This window comes from Rattus rattus, chromosome 4 (genome assembly GCF_011064425.1).
Source record: "Rattus rattus isolate New Zealand chromosome 4, Rrattus_CSIRO_v1, whole genome shotgun sequence".
NCBI lineage: Eukaryota > Metazoa > Chordata > Mammalia > Rodentia > Muridae > Rattus > Rattus rattus.
This window is the reverse complement of record NC_046157.1, coordinates 64,436,376-64,455,838: the sequence shown is the minus strand read 5'-3', so window position 1 is coordinate 64,455,838 and position 19,463 is coordinate 64,436,376.

Sequence of the window (19,463 nt, the reverse complement as noted above, 5' to 3'; positions counted from 1 at the left end):
GTCTCTTGAAATATTGGAAAACTGTGCTCGAGACTGTAAATGTGTGCTCATTTATATGTCATGCCTACATGAATGGTAACTCGTTACCCTGAAACCTGGGTGTCTCCACCATTGATGCTTGTCACAGTGCTTCTAGGGACCTGAAAGCAGCCATGACACACAGTCCCATGGGAGAAGGTAGTTTGTCCAGTTCAGTCACACTGAGTGCTCAGATTTACTGCTCTGTCCCTCTAGGCACTTTGTCTAGGGCACTGTTTCAATTTAGAGACTTACACAATAAATGTCCAAAGTTTGTTTTGTTTTTTGTTTTTTTTCGAGAATTAGGCAAATGACATAAGGTTACCAAACCTGTCTCACAACAGTTGCCTGGATTACTATTTTGAACAGATGACATTAAAAGCATCTTCTTTTTTTTAAAAGATTATTTATTTATTTATTTATTTATTTATTTTATATATAAGCACACTATAGCTATCTTCAGACACACCAGAAGAGGGCATCAGATCCCATTACAGATGGTTGTGAGCCACCATGTGGTTTCTGGGAATTGAACTCAGGACCTCTGGAAGAGCAGTCAGTGCTCTTTACCTCTGAGCCATCTCTCTAGCCCCTAAAAGCATCTTCATTGTCAGGTGACCCAAGACAAACTATATCTCGCATCTTACCTCTTCTTTCTGAGCTTACCGTCTATCTTCATGCCTCTGAAGTTAATTTTCGATCCCCTTGTGTAATGCCTATTTTAAACCCTGGAGCAACCCTGTCAGCACTGAGCATGGGCAAATTTGAAAAAAAAAATATAGAAAAAGGGGAAAAAATGCTGGTCATCTCTGTGCTCCTATCTCTAAAATACAGGTAATCTTCTCTTCTATCTGATGGATTGAGACTGTGGAGAAAGTAAAAATATTTGATAGGGAAAAGAGGAGCATCCGTATCTTTTTTTATATATAAATAACAAATCAAGTCATTGAAAGTCACTCCTTGAAGTCTCATGTTTGTAAACCTAGGAAAGGAGAGAGTGCCATGTTTTCTTCCATATTCACTCTGGGAAAGGATGCGAGTCCTTTCCTTGCTTTCACTCGCTTTGCCTTTCTGTCTTTCCTTCTCTGACATAAGTTTTCAGGTCCGGCTGAAATGAAGCTGGAGAGTTTGGCATGACATAATTAGTAAGTTAATCACCCGCAAGCGTGTGTACCATCTTGGTCCTGTCATGCTAGAACAGTCTTACCATTTTACCCACTATTTCTTTTCTTAACCAAGCCACCTGTCTCCACAGAGTTAAGAATGGGTGCTGTTCTTGTTTGCTAGGAAGTTTTGGCGGTGGTTTTAAAAGTCTGCGAGGCTTTGTTTGTGAATTGATTTTATTTTATATTTTTGAGACAAAGTTTCAATAAGTCAGGAATGGTGGATTCAAGCATCCTCTTGAGGTTTTACTTTTGTTTATGTTAGTGTGTGTGTGTGTGTGTGTGTGTGTGTGTGAGAGAGAGAGAGAGAGAGAGAGAGAGAGAGAGAGAGGAGGGAGGGAGGGAGGGAGGGAGGAGGGAGGGAGGAGGGAGGAGAGATGCAGATGCCCTTGGAGCTGAAAAGGGAGAAGATCCCCGAATCTCATGTTATAACCCATTGTGAGCTGCTCAGTATGGACACTGGCAGTCAAACTCAGATCATCTGCAAGATCAATACTCAATCATAAACATTGAACCATCACTGTGGCCCCTTATCTTGGCCTAAAACCAGTCCTTTGCTGCTCCTTCCCTTTAGGTATGGTAGACTCCTGTGTCATAGTCTTAGATGATTTAGCAAGGCAGGATTCCTTTCACTTAGGATACAGTTATACATTCAAAGTTTGGGGGATATAATGCATTTGTATCGCCTGTAAGATCCTTTACTACCCACCTGCAGAAAGACCTAGACCATCCCTTGGGCATGGATATGTGCCTCACATAGGATGGTTAATAACAATGCCATGTGCTTGGACCCTTTGCTTTTGCTTCCTTCTGCGAATGTCCGTGACTTTCTTAACTGTGAGGGTGGCCTTGCTTGTTTTCTGCTATGCATTAGACTTTGAAATGTGTTGACCTGAAAAAAGGTTTCTCTCTCTCTCTCTCTCTCTCTCTCTCTCTCTCTCTCTCTCTCCCCCCTCCCTCTCCCTTCCTCCTTCCTCCCTCCCTCTCCTCCCTTCCTTCTCCCTCTCTCTCTCTCCTACCCCTTTCCCTCTTCTCTTCTCTCTCTCTCTCTCTCTCTCTCTCTCTCTCTCTCTCTCTCTCTCTCCTTAAATGGTTCTCTTATAAATCATTCACTTTGTATAAAAAAAACTGACAAATTTAACAAATAAAAAATAAGGGACACCGATTTAATTTAAATTTGAAATAGACAATTTTAAAAGATTTTTAAATGTCTATGAGTGCTTCGACTCCTTGTTTGCATGCAAGTGAACTGTGTGCGTTGTCCACAAGGTCTGAGAGCGTTGGATCCTCTGGAATTGAACTTAATAGACAGTTATGAGCCACCAATGTGATTGTTTGGAACCAAACCCAGGTCATTTGGATAGAACGGAGAGTGCCCGTATCCACTGAGCAACCTCCTGAACCTGAAAATGTTCTATTTTAATATTAGTGTATCTAAAACAATCTGTGTTTCTATCGTCTATTTGAAATTTATATTTCACTTGGACACCTTATGTTTTTGATTTGGCAGTTGTGCTTACATAGTCTCTTAAATATTAAAGTTTTAGTGTAGAAACATACTCAATGTATTTCCCTTTGTTAGCTAGGTAATAAAATTACATAATTAGTATATGATTGGTGGTCAGAGGAAAACACACCAAACACGTGTACAAAAACTACAAAAAAAAAAACATAAACAAAAAGAAACAAACCACAAAAGAAGCCTTCTCCTTATATGTGAGGTTTATGGAGTCAATGCCCTATATGACCCAGTAACTAGGAAATTACTGCTAGTAGACCCAAAGTGGCTGTAACATCACCATGCACTTTAGTGGATAAAAAAGTTGTAATGATAAAGCCATGCCCTATGATAATGTCCATGATGACTCTTGGACTGGCTGCAGCAACATTCTTTTGTAAGCTCTTCAAGGAAACTTTATGAACTGCAAACTCTGTCCAATTCTCAGTGAACGTAAGGACCCAGCAGTTTTACACAAGGTCTGCTGCTGACACTACAGAATTGCTGGTTCTATAGAGACCCATTGCCCTAGCAAGAGCAGTCTCGTACTCATGACTGTGTACCCTCATCTTGAGACATCATTCCTTCTAGACATTTTCACAGCCCAATTTCACCCTCCTTCATCATCCCAAATGCCCCCTGTGTCATGACCCCAATGCTTTCCTGTTTTTCTTTCAGCTCTGGAATGTTCAGATTCCCTGAAGCTTCTCTGCACTGTTACTGGCTTCCAGTCTCCTCCTGTGTTGGTAGACTTGGGGTGGAATCCCTAGGTCTGGAGATGTTCAGTGTCACCAGACATATAAATTCTCATCAGTGTTCACATACAGTGAATCTTGTTTTTAATGAGGGAATTCATTGGGCAAAGCTATCTCTAGTTCTTTTTCTTAATATAGACAGTCATAGCTACCTAATAATTATAAGATACTTTCAAAGGCCATGGAGTCACAACAAAGATAAGAACATGGTTTGTACTGTAGAGTTAGACTTTGAGCTACTTCTCATGGCATGGCACCATTACAATCACAGAATGGTATGTTTGAGATAAGACCTAAACGTACTAGCCGAACTACCAACAGTGTGTCTTCAGAACGCATTTGTTACTTCCCACTCTTTTGCCTAAAGAAGCAGGGAAATGTTGGAGACAGTAATGTTAGACATGACTTTCAATGGAGCTGAGAGCCATCATTTCCCCACCCTGAGAAATTTCATCTTACTGACCCTCACGCATTCATGTGTCATTGACAACTGACATTCATCATTATAAATTTGTCCATGTTGGCAAATGTTTAGTTACCCCGGAGCTGTGACTATCACACAGTACATGACTGAAGGTCTTTATCACATAATTGTGTTCTATGTGTTTTATGATCACATAATCTTTCTGTGTTTACATTTGAATCTTTAGTTAGCATGTAACTGCAGCTCAGTGTTCTCAAATGAATGAAAATATGAGTGAATGGTAATAACCCATGTTGTTCTATGCTTCTACCTGCTAATGACACAATCGAAAGCATGTACGTATATTATTTTTTTCATGGATATTGAAAATTAAATCATAGTGCATGGCAGTGTTTAGGTTTTGTCCTTATTCCTGCTACCTTTTTTATTAGTGTACAATATTTGGTTCTGAATCACATTTAAGACTTTATTTTTCTTTAAAATTGTTAAGTTCTTTTCCTCTCTGTATTATTTGCTCAAACAGCTATGTGTGTGTTTAAAATGTCACTGAAGTTCATAAACACAGGTTTGGGAATGACACTATTAGTGCAAATATATGCCAGGGGCATTTTGTAGTTGGATAGCCAATGTCTAAACCTTATTCTCAATCCACTTGTAATTAGTATATCAAGACATCATTGAGCTCTTGTAGGATTATGGAGATAGGATCATCTAATCTATGCTATAAATAATATGGGACAAACATGGCATTGAAGCCATTGTGATGTAATAAAGATGAATGGGAAATTTTCTGACCGTTCCACTCATTTTTAAATGTTTTAAATTTTATTAGCACAGACTACTTTTTATAAATGAATGGGTTTTGTGGTGAAATGTTCACAAATATACACAGTGTACTTTAGTCATACCCAACCTTCCTTCATTTTCTATTCTATCCCCGACTCTACCTTGTTACAACCCCTGTCCTTCCAGAATCTGTCCCCGTCCTTTCTCTGAGTTGTGTGTGTGTGTGTGTGTGTGTGTGTGCGTGTGTGTGTGTGTGTGTGTGTGTGTGTGTAGGGGTGTCTGTGCACATACATGTGGGAACATGCATGCTTAATGCTTTTGAATCATTTGACTTTCTGTGAAACTTGCACTCATTCTTCAAGATCTGCTTTTACCCAGTGTTAGCATTAAAATGCCATTAGTGATGTTGAAGCCGCCCATACTGGCATGTCCGCTATCCTGTTGCTTAGCAAATGTTGCTTCCCTTTGTATTCTGTCTTATTTCTTAAAGTATCAGAAAACCGAAGACCCTAGCAGTCGCTAAAATGCCCTTGTTTAGGCCAGGTGAGATGACTCTGTGGGTAAGAATGCTTGCTGCATGAACAGGAGGAGGATCCAAGTTCAGATTTCAACACCCATTGTCAAAAGCAAGTGATGGCTGCTCATATGCCTGTTAGTCCCAGCATCCTTGAGGTGGAGACAGAGGAACCACTGGAGTGGGCTGCTGCAGGTTGCCTGACTAGGTCCAGGTTAATGACGCACTTTGTTTCAAGAGATTAAGGTGGATGATGATCCAGAAAAATACCCAATTCTCCTCTCTGGCTGCCACATGAGTGGATAGAGATGTGCCCAACTGTATATATGCATGTGCCAACCAACACTCACATATATACTCACATACATGAGGTGTGTGTGTGTGAGTGTGTGAATTATAGAATAATAATCATACTCAATAATGAAATTAGCAAACTAAGGCTCAAACATTTTGACAAAGCCTTTTGGGAAATTATTTCTAAAATATCTGCTGTTATAATCATCAATGAGTTACTTACATATAGAAAAATAAGTTTGTCGGCTTGGTTTCCATAAGATTAACGGAAGATGGACCCAGAATGAAAGTTATTTCAAGAATAAAGGAAAGTCCTATATCAAGTACCTGTAACAAACCTATGAACTCTTTGTACTACAGCTTGTTTTCTGTTGTGCGAGATTCAGCTTGCTTACTTTAAAGACAAGATCTCACTATGCAGCCCAAGCTTGTTTCAAATATGTGCTCCTCCAGTCCCAGCCTACCATATGCTGCTCTTACTCATGTGAGCTATGGTGTTCAGCTTCAAGTTTAATCTTATTTTAGAGATTTCCTTTTTAAACATTTAAAAATGGCTCCTGAAATTCCTTGGACCTCTGAGAGTGCTCTCTAATAGACTGATATTTATAGGACCTGGGAATTCCTTTGACTCTAACAGTGTAGTTGCTCTCCTCTGTCTTCCAGGGTTGTCTGAAATGAGAGACCAGCCATGCATAAAGTGAATCTGACACAATGTTTTTGTTGTTGCTTGTGTGTTTGTTTTCCTTTTGTGAAGTAGGAAATAAATGAAGACATAAGACCTTCACCCCTTCAAAGCAAAATGGAATGGTTCTTTATGTGGTTAACCATTGGTCACTTTAACCTTAATTTTGTAGTCATACTTGGTTTGACTGATCTTGGTGGTCTACAGACTAGTTGGTGGGGATGCTAGTTTTCTTCTACTGCAAAGGCAGAAGAAACGAGGAGAGAGCAGAATTATAAGGATAAGTGCTTGATAAGGAAAGAAAAGTTTACTCAGATTCAATTTTCCTGTCTTGCATTGTGTGTGTTCCTATGAACAAACTTACCCACTGTCTCTCAAGGGGGCTGTCTTAGGCCAGTGTCAGAACCCTTCATATACTCACAGCCCTGAGAGAATGTTACCTTTATTATTATTAAAGCACAATGCCTAGACATGTCATAGCCCAAAGCATCCTTAGGTCCCTGGACTATAGCTTGCTTTGTATTTAAACAGCTTTCTTGCTCAAGATGTGCTTTAGGAACACAGTCTTCCTTTATTGACTAGAAGGTGAACACTAGATGTTAGAATACTTCAGTGAGTCTTTGATTTCTCTGGTTCCAGGAAAAGACATAAACATATAGACAGGTGTCAGATTATAAGAATTTGAATCTCTTACCGTGGCCCAGACCTTTCCTTATCTTCTGTCTGTCTCATCTACCGAATGCTGGCAACATCAAAAGGTCCTGAAAGAGACTTACTTGTTATAACCTTAGAACAGGGTGTGGCGAGTACCAGTGGTTAAAAACAAGAGCTATAATCATTATGGCTATTTCTTCTTTGTGAAAATTAAGTGAAATATTGTCTGACTTGAAAGGCATGAGGAGTGCTCATATTGCTCTTTATATATAAAAAATCCACTTCTCTTTTAGAAAATAAAAGTTAGGGGGTTCAGGATTAACTCCTTCATTCATTAGATGCCTTCAGAACTGATTTCTTTGGAAATCACTGGATGAGTTTCCATCATCATTTTTTTTCAGAAAAGGCATTTGACTATTTGGAAAATTAAATACAACCCCCACCCTCAATGTGATTAGTACCACATTAAGAGCAATTTATCTCACTCTTGATTCTTCCTTGATACATGAATGGCTTCCTATACTTCTGTAAGCATCCCCATTAGACCAGACACAAGTCAATGTGGTCTTTGGTAAACATCAAGAAGATTATTTCTCATTGATTTTATCACATATATTATAGATCTCCCACAGTGTAACAGTCTCATCTTTCTGCTAAATCCAGACACCACATGTCACAGAACGTTTGAAAGCCCAGTTCTTCCACTTTATGAGCATAGCCCGTAAAAGTCATAGTCTCTCAAGAAAGTAGAAAACCTGTGTTAGCAGTTATCAATGAAAATGAAAATCTGTCCCTAAATGTTTATCTCACAAGAGCATTAATATTCCTCACACGACTAACATTTACAGTGTTTCATTTTCCAAATGTATTTTCAAAAAAACATGTTTTATTATTGTCCATTACCAACCTCTAATGGAGAATTTTATGACTAACTTTCAGACCAGGAATGATTATTTTCTACACGAAGATACATTTGCAAACCTAGCTATGGCAGCATTTAAATGGCCACTTATTTCTAGTAGAATACTGCTCGGACTATAGCCTAAAACTCAGGTTTCCATTCCATGGCATCATTATCTTCAAGCCCAGATGGATGTCTTTTGCATTTAAAGAGCATAAGCGAAACCAATTGGATGGAAATAGGCTCCTTTTTATCATTAGGAAATTTAGAAATGGAAAAATACTGACTTAAATAATAAATGTATGATCCAAGGCAAGGTCCATCCCCACAATGTACTTTGTTTTTTTCAGGAAGTCAGAAAGAAACACACATCTCTGCTAGATGCTGCTTTTTCAAGAATGGAGGGTCCAGTATGCTGTGGGTCCATTCGAGTAATAAGAACTCTTTTATGTGCATGGTGACCACTGTGGGGGTTCTACCCTGACTCATCCTTTCCCTTCTGTACATGAAAGTTTCATGTTATATGTATTTTCAGTCTAAGTTTCTAAAAACGTGATCTCTTCAAATAACGCCCTCATCTTTATTTCTATCTTAGTTTTACCTAGTACGCTAGGGGGAATCCATTAAACAGTTTTAAATCCTTCCTTTCTCTATTAATGTTTCTAACGTCTCTTTCTAACATTAGAAAAGGTAGCTGAAAAGTAAACAATGATTCAGTGGCAGCATTTATATAGTACTTATAGTGTAAATATGGCTGGAGAGAGATTTCTTAGTCTAGAATACATAACCTGAAAGCAAGGTGCTAGGTTGTGAAGGGTTTCTTTTTTTAGTTTGACTTCTAAGATTTACTCGTACTTACTTATGTAAGTCAAAAACCCTCAAGTGTTTATTTTATTGCTAATCTCCACTGCATGCTTCTCCAAACTCCATATTCATGTTGTTTAAAGTACAAAGGATGGGATAAAGGAACAATTATTAAACAAAAATAGAGGTTAAATGATCTACCGGAAGCCTCAGAACTTAGTGCTGACTGCACCAAGAACCAAAGAGAAGCAAACTACACTGGATTCACTGTTGCTAAATAGCTGAGCATTTCAAGATGACGCTTTGCGTTCACAGTTATTCGTCATTGTAAAGTAACATTTACATTGTTCAGGAATTTAACTCAAATAGGCCTATAAATGCTAACATGTCATGGAATGCTTGATGACTAACCACCAGTAATATAATATGACAAATATTTATTTAGTTGCTAATTTAGCACAAATAATACTGGGGAGAAATTTGTTTGTTTTGTCTTTGTTTTGTTTTACTTTAAGAAAGTCACATAGTTCCAATAATTCATGGTAAATGAAACCACAACCTAGTAAAGTACTTTCAGACTTTAAAATTAAAATTCAGCAATATGAATACTCTAGAGACTCAGTTTTTCCTTGTCAAAAGCATATGAATGACAAACATGATTAGTGAATTTAGACAAATTTCGGAAACATAGAGGCAAGGAAAAGACTTCCTAAATGAAACTAAAACAGTCAAGTGAAAGCATTTTTCTATACACTTATGGCTACAGATTACAAGATTGGCCTGAACGATCCATGGAAAGGTTTCAAGGCAGGAGAATGCTAAAAGCCCCCTTACACATGTGGCCCTATGCCCTGTGTGAGGGCTTCCCTTCCTGTTCCATTCCTGAAACATTTATCTGACTCACATCAAAAAGAGCCTCCTATATGCTTGGCACAGTATGGTGTGTATACATGGCTGTCTACCTACCATTCTTTGCTACTACACACTTGACTTTGGGAGAATAGACGTAGGTGTCTGGATATCTTGGGTGTTTTACACTAAGTAATCAACTCCCACTGTATAAAGGTGTCGGGATGTCAATGAGAATCTATGAAATTCTTTAAGACTTATACACTAGATCTCATGCAAGGCTCCTTGCGACTTCTTTCACCCGAGTGACAAATACAAGCAGAAATTCCAGCAGACTTAACAGTATGAATGGCAGACAAAGGGCGTGAAGCCCATCCATCCCCTCACTTTTCCTTTCATTCAACAGATTTACCGTGAGAGAATCTTCATGTGTCAGACATTCTGTCAGACTTGAGGATCTAAAGATGAATGCGTTAGATCCCCTGAAGCTCTGCCTAGTCAGAGATAGACTATAAACAGTAATTATAACACAATGTGATAAGGGCTTTGACAGAACAATGCACCCTCTGCTGTGGGATTTCTAAAGAAGGAGTAAATGACTGTGCACACCAAATTGCTCCATTTAATTTTAATATAGTTTTAATATTCTTTCTTGTCTGATTGTTTAGTATGTAACTACAGTAATTCAGGAAAAAAAGTAGGAAAAAGCCTATGCAAATTAATGGAAGTTTAAATATTACAGTTCTATTTCCAAACTAATTAGTGTTCGTCATTGTTCACATTATACATAGTCTGAATCTCAAACAGAAATCTATATAAAGTTTAAGCCAGAAAAGCTTTACATGACTTGCTTAGAATACTCATTAATGGTGTCATTTATATAGCTTTGAAATTCAAAGAGAATTCTTAAGAGAGAATTACTCTAGTAGGCATCTCATAAGAATAAGCATATGAGACATGAGGGAGGGAGCACAGTATGTCATAAAAACCACTCAGTGAGGCAGAGACACAAAGATGGTTCTAGAACGCAGGTGTATGCCTGAGCCTCGAGTAGACGTTCATCTGCTGCCCTGTTGTTGTTTATTATCATTACTAAATCTTTTATAAAAAACTAACTGAATGAGTACATTTATTTTATTTGTCATAGGTTATCAATAGTTTTTAAACAAACAACTATGGAAATTATAGCATTTAATAGTGGCAATTAAATATTTTTCAGAGTAAATAAAAATAAACATCAAAATCGGCACAAGCTTCTTACTATTTCTTAGTAATCATCAAGCTACTGCTGAGAGAAATGAAAGGCTGACTAACAACAAGACATGACCATACTAGGAATAAAAAACTTTGAAGAAACTGCCAGTGTCAAATGGTATGGTTTTCCCATAGTTATTTCTTTTTTAAATATAAATGGAAAATGATTTAAAATCCTCTTATTTTAATACCTTCCAGTTTATTTTTTTTGATAGAGACATCACATTTATGTAACGTTAATGGGTTTCATTGTGTGGTTTTCAAGTAAGAATAATTTGCATACATATAGCCTTAAAGTATTATTATTTGTATGAAGTATACTCAAAGTCACATGTAGTATTATTTTTAATTATTTTCATCCAGAAATACTAGAACTTATTCTACCAAACTTTAGCACTGTATCAGAAGTCAGAAGTCTCCCAAAAGTCCCTATACTTCATTTCCAAGCCTCTAGAAGAGATCAGCTCTCTCAGATTCCTCATGAGTGAGATTACACAGTTTGTCTTTCCTTGTCTGACACATTAAAACAAAAATACAGTAAACAACATAGATGTGAAAAGGTCCAAAGCAAAGATTCACTCTGTTTAAAAGCTTAATTCAAAAAGCTGAGAGTGACCAGCAACCAGTGCTTAAACACCTAAAAGCGAACAGAATGTTTGAGAGTAAAGAGAAACCATGTTTAGGGGCAACAAGAGGGATGTAAAGTGAATAAGTAAAAATTAATAAATTAATCAATTGATTTAATTATTTTTTTAAAAAAAGATTAAGAATAAACCGAACCAAAGAAAGTTGGGCAGAGGTCAATAGTTAGGCCTTTCAAGCATTTGAGGAATGCACATGCAACACATTCCAGGATCCCTTATTCCCACCCCCACACCCACCCCCACACCCCATCCCGCCCCACAGACTCTGGGGTTGTCTATTTTTCCACCTTAGGCTGCATTGTAGAAAAAAAAAGGCAAAAATTATCAGGAGAAACAGATGTGCTTGTATGTTTGCTCTGAAGCTCTACTCTAATAACCCCTTCTCTTGTAATTAGAAGAAAGTCACAGTCCATTGGGAAAGGGAAAAGTTATATACCTAAACGGTTCTGACACAGGGAGAAAAGGCAGTGAAGACAGCAGCTAGAATTTGCTAGCTAAGCTCACTTTCCTTCTGATCATTCTTCAATTCCTTGTTCTCCTGCCCTCATATCATTTCAATTAAATTCTTGTGCTTCACCAATGCAAGAATGCAGTAGAATGGTGTTTTGTGTTGATGGGTGCTCCCTGACTTAAATAAATAAATCAGTACTTTGTGGAGAGAATTGTTAGTGAAGAGCCTTCTTCTCAATGATCACAAACCATGGATTCACCTACATTATTTCCAAATGTCTGACTTACCGCTGCTAGGGACCAAGGGAAGAAAGGGTTTAGGTTTTATTCCTGATGTGTTTAATTTGTAGGAGTTGGTAGATTATAGCATAGTTTCCATCAGATCCTGTCAGAGAGTTAAGAAAGCCTTTCTAGCTTCATGATGACCTTCACTCAGTGAGCTGGACTGCTTGTAGGTCAGCAGCCACTAAAGCCACGCAAGCCAATGGAATAAGAAAAGGAGGACATGGAATAGCTGATCTACCAAAGCTAAGTAAGAAGAGAACTTCACAGAGTGGGACAGGCTCCATAGAAGTCATACCTCTGTGTTGGCCTGCCAGGTCTTCTTTTGGGTCTTACACCAAGACTTGGATGGAGATTGAAATAATCTTTACGAGATTGGTCATTTCGGGTGCATCAGAGTGAGCCAGTGAAAGCCCCTAGCTTACTCCTCCTTAGTCTCAGTCAGAGTTACTTATCCGTTACTGGGAGAATGGGTGGGTGGGTGCCTCAGGGCTAACTCCCCACAGAAGATACTTCTCTCATGCTGCCTCCCAAGGAGCCTAGAGTTCCATCCGTTCTAACATGACTTAACTTTCATTGCCTTCACTTCTTATTGATATATCTTAGCAATAGTTTTGGGTTGGAGAAAGAGAAGGATCCCCCGCATCCTAAGTCTAGTTAAATCTTCTGACCAATTGATAACTAAGAATTGTTATGAAATATAATGGGACGAGGGGTACCTGGAAGGCACATGCCAAGCTGCCTCCCTGAGAAATTACACCATGCAACATGGGATTTATTTGGGGGAAAGGAGGGGAGTGAAGACCTGGAGAAGGGATAGAGGCAGAGGAGAGGACGTGTAGACAGGGAGGCAGATTGGAGCAGAGTTGTGAGGGCAAAGAGAGGGGCACAGAGAAGAACAGAAAGGCAGAGAGACACTGTCCAGGAACACATGGAAAAAAGAGACAGAGGAGAAAGGGGAGAGGCAGAGACATAGACAGAAGAGAAAGGGGAGAGGCAGATGGAGAGAGAGTGGCAAAACAGTCATTTTATATGTAATCCACACCGGAAGCATCTGGGTGCAGATGATGTCATAAACTAAGAGAAGCCTACTGGGGTTGCCTGCAATCTAACAAGAATCCCACACCACTGACAATAAACGCATAAAGCTTTTCTTCCTTCCCAGGCATGAACTTGTTTCTCCTGCAAGCATACTGACTCCTGCTATTGTATTTTCAGTTGTAATCTCATCCAAGACATTTCAGAAGGAACCTTGTAATATCAGTTATCAAAAAAGAGACTAGAAGGTCGGTGCTTCTCTGTCATTCTTTGATGTATAACTGGAGAGAGAACACATAAGTAGATCTAATAAGATACTGAGTGCCAAGATAGTGTGAGATTCCATAGCCCATAGCCACACTAGGTGTGTCATTCTTTCATGATGACCACTCTCTTAACCCGTATGTTTAAAAGCAATCTTAAAGGTGTCACAATAAACAGGACTCTTTTCTGAGACACCCACACATGCATGACATCTACTTTAATCTTCTCTCAACCCGTTTCTTTCCATTTTCGAAATATCAACTCTCCTTTATAGTAGCTGATCTTTAAATCATTTTACTATTTTAAATAATGGCCTGTGAATCCTTCATCTATCAAAGTACACAATTATTACACAACTGAAATGATATGCTGTATCATTTCGGAAACCCATTATCCGATTTTATCTCTAAAACATTAAGGGACCATCTCAGAGTGCTGTGGGCCACAGAATAGACCAGTACCTCTTCCCTTTTGCCACTGATACTTTCCATATAAAACACATTTTGTTTAAATTTTCAGCAAATTGTAAATTAAAATGAGACCCATGTAACCATAAATAAACATAGTCATGCTGAAATCTATTATCAGGATTTTTTCATGAACTTGCTATAAACCATATTTAAAGCTTTGTCACCATAGATGAACACTCTGTTTTAAATCTCCTTATTCCAATTTGGCATCATTCTAGGGAGAATCTAATTTAACATTGAGTTATCATTATGATCAGTGGAAGTTCTATCATATTGCTTTTTAATAATTGCCTGTTTTCAATATTATGTATGTTGGAGGTATTGCAGTTACCTAATGTCATGAAACAATCCCTGGAAATATTTCAGCCACACTATTGATACTACTTTTTATGAATATGTAAAACAAACACTGTAAGAAGAAGATAAAAGGCTTTCTCGACATTAGTCACCATTGTATCTTCAGGTGAATTCTATGCTACTTCCAGTTTACTACAGTGTTCAATTCCAGTTCACATGAGATCGTGTCATTGAGACTGACTAGTTTAATATGATCAAACACTAGAAACACATTTTCCATATTTCCCCTAAAATTGTTACATTTCTTCAAGGCATTTTGTCCTGTATTGTGCTTCTGCCGTTATCTGGGTGATATTAGATAGATAGATAGATAGATAGATAGATAGATAGATAGATAGATAGATAGATAGATATAGATAGATATAGATATAGATATACTTGATATATTTATATACATAATTGGGTTCCTTTGGTTGTTTTGGTATATATTCCAAACTTAGCATTTGTGAATTTTAGAATAAATGAGGTAAAATGACTTACCTCTTCTGGTCACTGACAAAAGACATAATTAATTTATCTACAAGACCTGCAGTGAGAATTTAACCATTTCTGTTGGTCCATAGAGAAGTACAGGCATCAGAAGTATATATTTACTAAACTATAGATAGCATTTTAGTAATGAGACCAGTGGCTTGTGAGGCAAATAAGTCTTATATTTTTTTGACTCTTGTGCTCATAATCTTCTATTTGATATTATGATCTTTGGGCAATGGGAGGAAAGAGTTTTATGAATGATAATATAGATGGAAATGATGAACTAAGAAATAGGTAGAATGATAAATATATTTCAGTCATTCTAAATATCATAATTAAAACTTCAAAAGAACCACTCTAAGTAAGAATAACTGAAAACTGAAGCCTCAATCCAATCCTGTAACTGGGCCTCTGAAAAGTGTACAGGCAGTGAGTACAGTTGGGAATTACAAACGGGTGGGGAATAGTGTTCGACTCCATCAGACCAGAATGACTGTGACCAAACATTTTATAGCCTAAACTCAAAATTCAATGATTCCAAATCCTGGAGTATAGTATTAGGCTCCTATCAATGAACATTTTTATTTTAAAATTCTTATAGGGAGTATTGAGGAACAAGGTTATAGGGAGAGTTTTTTCCATTTTAGAGTCTAAGGTCTTATGCCGTGTAGCAATTAGCTTTTAACCTCACAGTATTCTTTTATCGGTTGCCAAAAAAAGCAGGTTGACTATTTTCTTTTCCCAGGGTAAGCCTTTGGAAAGAGTCCAAATCATTTAAATTTGATGTATCCTGCTCAGTTCCTTCACTTACTGGCTGACCGGTTCTGTAAAATCCTACGTTAACATTTAAGACGTTATTATAAAAAGCATTTTAAAACAGTCCACTCTAAGTTCACAAACATAGCAGATTTCATTCTCTCTGCCCTGAAGCAAGTTTATTTCTACTTGATGTATTATAGTTAATAGAACGCACACATATATTTCAGGAACTAATCATGGACTAGAGACTTTAGGCAGGCACTCTCATGTTCTCACTGGTGACACTGATGAACATCACTGCGACCAGCCATCACCATCAGGAGCATCTCCTGAAAATGAGTTATGATATCTTCACCAAAATAAAAGTAAAGTATCTTATACATTTACTTATGTGTCTCTTGCCTTCATGCTCAACTTAGGTGAAATTTTCTTTTTAAAAATGTAAATAAATGAGGTGAGTTATTGCGGTAAATTCTCCAACCCAGACAAGCCCGTGCAACAAAAACACAATCAATATGAGTACAAGCTGCACACCTGGATTGGGCAGATCTGCCACTACACTACTGTTTTCCCCGTCTATGAGTTCCCTTATAGCTTGTGGTTTCTCCAGGCCACGTGCTTCATCTCCATCTTTCTTCCACCTCTTCTGTAAATAAAGGAAGTACTTAGACTCTCTACCATATATAAGAAAATTAATTATTTTACCACATATTTCTTTCCTTTGTATGCATGGCAATCTTTGAAGTCAAGTCTGCACACATGGGCACACACATGCACACACATAAACACACATGCACACACATACACACATGCTAATCATTTTCAGGTCTCTATAATGTAGACTGTGTATAACAATGCATTGCCAGGCCCAGACTTAATGTACAGAAATCACATTAAGTATATGGATCTAATATGTTATTGGAAGAAAATTAATTAAAAGTTTAGAAATGGTTTTGAAGAATATATTGGTGGTATTGGAAAAGCACACAGATGGCTCTTACAGAAGACCAATATTTTAAACCCAGCACCAACCTGGCATCCAACAACCATTTGTAACCTGGTTCTGGGAGATCTGATACCCTCTTCTGACCTCTCTGGCCACCAGGCAAGTATGTGGTGAACAGACATAAATTCAGAAGAAGAAAAAATAAAAACAAGCAAAATAATAACAACAAACCCTAAACACTGAAACCTACAAAATAAAAATGAATAAATCTATTTTTAAATGTAAAAACACATTGGCACAAAGAGGAGTAAGATTATAAATATGGCATAACTGTTTTACTGAAGGTAGCAAAAAGGGCATGCATTACATGCACCAAGTCCATCTCTTTCAGTTAGTTCTTAATTAGCCTTTGTTCACACACCCAGTGGCTGTTCCTTCTTCAAAACAATTGCCTGGATGGACTCTCCTCCTGTTGAATGTGATTTCAGGTGCATTTCCACCATTGAATCTGTCTAACATGCTTACCTAAATGTGGATGAGCATCAAAGGGAGAGAAAAGCAAGGAGTCCCTATGATGGAATAACATATGCTTATCTAAACATAAGAGAGAGTAAGTATTATATGTTATTAGCATAATAAAGTCTCTGTATGTAAACATATACTACTTACTTCCTCTTATCATCATACCCATGTTGGATTATTTCCTATTCAATATCTTTTGAATCATGAACATGAGGAAATTTTTTAGTTTATTCTGAAATTCTGAATGGGTGTTTTGACATGCATTATCTATTTACATGTAAATGATGGGTTTTCCAAGTAAAATTATCTGTGTTATCTTCTCTATTCCTTTTGCTGGTAAAAGATGGTTTATTTTTATTGAATTATTTGTCTGTAAAACTTTTACATTTCTTTGAGATAATGTGTATGACTTTTAATTAGACCTACATATTCAAATAAATATAGTCTTTTTTACATTGAATAGCTATAAATTACCAGGTTCCATCCCATCACTGCAATATAAAATACTCAAAAATACTAATATACAAATAATAATAATAATAATAACTAGTATTTATATTGTATATGTTTATACAGACTCGATGAAAACTGAAGTATTTATCTTTGGTGTGATATTCAATGTCTGCTTTTTCATAGCAGTATTTCATATTTTTTACAGCAACAAAATTCACACCAGAGTTTTACAGACCCCAAATACCAGGACATTAAATTTTTGTTGGGGGATATAGAATGAGTGGTCATACTTTATATAGGAACCGAATTCATATTCTATTCATGACTTAGTTTTTCCTTTTCTTGTTCATGTAAAATATGGTTGGTTGGATCTTCTTAGAGCACGGGTAGAATGACATTTATAATATTACATTTTATACTCTGTTCAGTTCATTTACTCTACATGGCGATGACTATTCTACCCTGTCTCAGGTGCTCTTTAGCCGAGGACAGCCAGTCTGATGGCTGGGTGTATCAGTATGCACTTGTCAGGAAAGGAGATCTGTGAGTTTCCATGAAGTGGTGTTTCTTACAGCTGTGTTGTGCACAGGTGAGACCGACACAGCTTGAGTGATTCTTTTTGCATTTAGCGAGTCGGTCTTCCCATTGATATCTATATTATTTATTTTCATAATTGACGGCATGTTCTTTCCCATTTACTGTTTTAAGGAGAGAGAAAGGAGCCTGAGGTTAGTAGCCTCCTCGTGTTTTCATTTCAAAGGCTAACATAAAATATTATTTAATTAGATTCTTTCTTCTATAAAATTTATCCTAATATTTTATTTTAAAGAACTTTCTATTATTTCAATTAAGGCTAGTAGTCAATAGTCTTATCCTTTATAGTCTTATTCTAGAACCAACCAATGTTTTCTGAGCACAATGTCAGATGAAATAACTCTCTGTCCCTATCATAACAGTGGTTATTATGAAGCTCCAACTTGCTCCTATATTGAAATACTCAATTACTCTGCTACCTTCTTCCGAATTCTACTTTCTTAATGTTTTCTTTTTGTTTGTCTTGGAGAGTACTTTCTCTTCCACTAGAAAATGGATAGTGAAGTATTCCATCATAAAAAAGAAAATAAGTCGTTTTATTATGTGAAAAAAACACATAATATATTGATGTGGCTATGACAAACAGGATCATGTGGTAACTAAAGTCCACGCAAACCACTATATCTAAATTTCCACTGAAGATAATCAGGCAAAATTAAGATATATTTTCCTGACGTGGTTCCTAAAGTATCAAAGGAAAAAGAAGTTGTGAAAATTCACCAGGTCTGGAAATTAAACCTTTTACATTTTCCATATTTCTGTAATTATAATTTTACTTTATTTCTCCTTTTCCCATTGTACCCACCCCTCCCCATGCATCCCTGCCACTCTCAAATCCCTGGCCTCTTTTCCTTTAATTTTTGTAACAATATGTATGTTATCCATATGTATATGAACTCAGGGCTATTGGAACTCACTTGCTATTGGATAACCAATTACGTGTTGTTTGTTTGTTTTTTGTTTTTTTTTTCTTCCTAGAAGATTGTCTCTCCTGCTCTCGGAACTCTCTAGTTGTCCTTGTCTAGAGTTGAATCTTTGCAATAAATGGGACCACTACAGAAAACCCACAATTAATCAAAATGCAGAAAAAATGAGAGCATGTGTTTCCCATTCCCAACCGATACATCTATAACATAATTCCTATGACTAAAGCACAGGGATTACTGAAGAAGAGGAAGCAGAAAGATTGCAAGGGTCAGAAGAACAGGAAGTTTGCTGTGAGACTGTCTCCAAGAAATGCCAGAGAGATTGCCAATGGGGATGGATGTAGTAGGGTCACCCAGGCAGTCCTATTACATGAGTGTCTCAGGCAGAATGATTGAGAGTTTGAGTTTAGCCTGAACTAAGTAGAAAGACTGTAAAAAAAATCACAACAAAAACACATCAAAGCAAAACATAGAAAAAGTCAAAAGGAATGTGGGAATCACAGTTAAACACATCCTGAATGCAGGAAGAGAAAAATCATAGACATATCTCATCATATATATATATATATATATATATATATATATATATACACACACACACATATATGTGTGTGTGTGTGTGTGTGTGTGTATCTGAAGTGTCATATTCTCAATACAGTGGTTCTATGGACAAATGATAGTGAGATTG